The following is a 3,149-nucleotide window of genomic DNA, read 5'->3' on the forward strand; positions in this document are numbered from 1 at the left end:
TTAGAGCTGAAATATCAACCTAGGCATTAATAAGTGATGTGTTTTGAAAGAGATTCACTACATTTTTGTTGAAGACGAAGTGGTTAAGAACTATATTCCTTTGCAAATTCCCTCTTTCAAAATTAAAAAAGAAACATTAGGACTTTAATATTGCATATTACCTCTACCATGAGAAAACTCACTCAAATTGAGCCACCAAATAACATTATCAAAGCCTTCAATGATTTTGGGATAATGTCAAATTTTAACTTCCACATTATATCCTTTCAAAAAAAAAATACCATCTTAAAATAAACATATATATCCTTTTCATAAGGATGAATATCTATTCTCTACAATGGATGGAAAAATTATTTCCACATAGAACATAAATAACTTTATCTTAACATCAAATAAATGGATCTGTGGCAAATACTCAAATGGATAGACAATTGGAGTTCAGATGTAGGTCGTGGGGCCTAAAGGTATGCACAAGGAGGGCCCTGCTAGTAAAGAATTGATGGGATACATGAAAAGTATTCCTTCCATGACAAACTTACTTTTGTATAGTTGATTTATGATAACACTTTAAATCATGCACACTCAAGTGGGTCAACCAAAAACTTTGATCCAGATTTGGCTAAAATGCAATGAGCTCTATATAAGAGATGAATAAATCACCATAAAAATCAAACATTTCAGGAAAACATAAACATCTTGAAAGTTAAATGATGACATGTTATAATTCAAGATATTTTGTTTTGATCAATTCAAAATAATTTATCTAAAAGGAAATGAAAGAAAAATACTAATTTTATATCACTCTAGGCAATCAATAACATTCATTCTTTTTGTCTCTTCCATAAAATTTCCCTTCATAGTATCTTCCATAAAATTTCCCTTTGTAGTCTCTTCCATTAAATTTCCTTTTGTAGTCTCTTCCATAAACTTTCCCTTCATAAGTAATCAATAACATTCATTATTTTTGTCTCTTCCATGACCATTGGCTTCAAACTCAATATGATATATACTCCAACATATTTCGGACAATCGTAGGCTCACCTCTAATCTAATGATTTTGAAAGTGTTGAACATTCTCACATTCAATATCCTGAATAGTTGGACAATACACGTAAGTGTCGTTGCTATCCATCCTATTAAATCCTCTCCTTAAATTATTGGAAAGTAAAATATTTTCCTAAGAATTAGACTTCAAGAACAAAAGACGTTGTTGGGAATTCCTTAGTGTCTCTGATAATTCACAACTACTAATTTTTTTTTCTTTGTGCTCAATTTATGCAACCCAATTTGATTCAAACATGCTCCTTAACTCTAACAAATTACTTCCACAACCACCATGTAATTTATGTTGGCATGGAATAGAACCATCACATTTAACTTTCCAATATGACAATGGTTTATAGAGATGTGCAGTGTGACAATTGACAGACTTGAGCTAATGTTCGCAACTTGTGCTTCCTCTTTCTATTTTCTTTTGTTTCTTATTATCTAACTAGACATAATGACAATTAGTAAACTTTATGGTATCAACCAAATTTTTAGAGCTAATATGAATTTTTGTTATGTCCCTATAATACTAGTGTATTCCCGTTATTGTTATTGTTAGTGTACCCGGTATTATTATTGTTGTGCCCATGTATCCGCCACGTTGTTATGTTTTTTTAATGGAAGTCTACTATTGTTATTATTGTGCCCTCACATTATTATTGTTATGTAGGCTATGATTATATTGTTACCCCTTAGACTCCTATATATACCAAGGAGGTTTTATCTTTTGTCTCATCCAATAATTATTCATTTATGTAATCTAAATGAGGTTTCCGCATCAAAGACGATACTTTTTAAGTTCTTGATCTATCTTTTTGTGAGATGGTTGCATAACATTTGGTACTAGAGCTTTGGATTCTAGGGTTTCACTGGTGCAAATAGGTCATCTTGAAATTTTCACTATAACATTTTTTATATGAAGGTTCAAAAGATAAAATTTTGACCACATGGAGCTGAAATCCTGATGAACCCCTTGTAAATATTGTAGATCTTGGTTCATTACATTTTCATAGATATGATCCGACAAAGTTAGGGTTTTTGCATGCTCTAGAATTCAGTCCCAAATAGGTGACCTAGGGAAAATCGTCCTAACTTCCTCTACTAGCATCATATTTGAATTTCATAAAAATCGACCGAAAGTGCATGTACTGTAGTATTTTTCATATCATTTTTCTAGGTCAAAGGTCAAAACAATGACACATAACACTTCGTACAAGTTCACTTTATTGAACTAGTCCGTAATCACGTCATCTGGGGAGATTGGGAATAACTTTACCTTAAAAAATCCAAATTTGATATAAGTTGTTGAATTGGAAAGAAGAATTAGAGTACTACCACAAGACCAAATTTTGGAGAGACATAATTATAGAGGTACACCAATTCCGATATATAGCTCCAAAAAACAAGAAAAAAATGTTTGTACATTTTAATTTTTTTTTCATAAATTTAGTTTGAAAAATTAGTTTGAAGTGATTCAAGGGGCATAGTGAAGCATAGATATCATTGTTTGATTATAAAATGACTTGAAACAAAAAAAATGGACACAAACCATAAAGATATTCTATGACGCGTGAAGAAGATGAAGAAATGCAACATGATATCTCAAAATTATGAAACTAAGTGAAACAAATTTCCCTCTTGCAAAATGTAACAAAAAATGCATTGGAAGCCATGATGAATGTTAAGATAGATGGTATAAAAAGGGACATGGTAGTTTTGAAAGAGGATTTAAAAGTACACATGGAAGCAATGATGAAGGTCACGATAGAGGGGTTGAAGGAAGGTTTGGAAAAGTTGTTAGAAGAAAGGCCTCCTAATGGTGATAAGGTAATCCATGAAAATAATGATATGCAAAAAAGGAATATGAATTATTGTTTTAGAGAATCCAATGTTAGGTTTAAGAACCACCAAATTACAAAGATCGATATGAGGAAGTTTAACGGCAAGGATCTGGTAACATGGATACCATAGATGGACCATTATTTTGAACTCCTCGATCTGCAACCCAAAAAAAATATAAGCATTGGAACTTTATATTTAGAACCCAATCAGCTTGTACGATATTGATGGATTTTTATCGTAAACCACTTGTAACTTGGTAA

The sequence above is a fragment of the Pinus tabuliformis genome, chromosome 2_1 (assembly GCF_031772625.1).
Source record: "Pinus tabuliformis cultivar Carrire ecotype Pingquan chromosome 2_1, CPIR1, whole genome shotgun sequence".
NCBI classification, from domain to species: Eukaryota; Viridiplantae; Streptophyta; class Pinopsida; order Pinales; family Pinaceae; genus Pinus; species Pinus tabuliformis.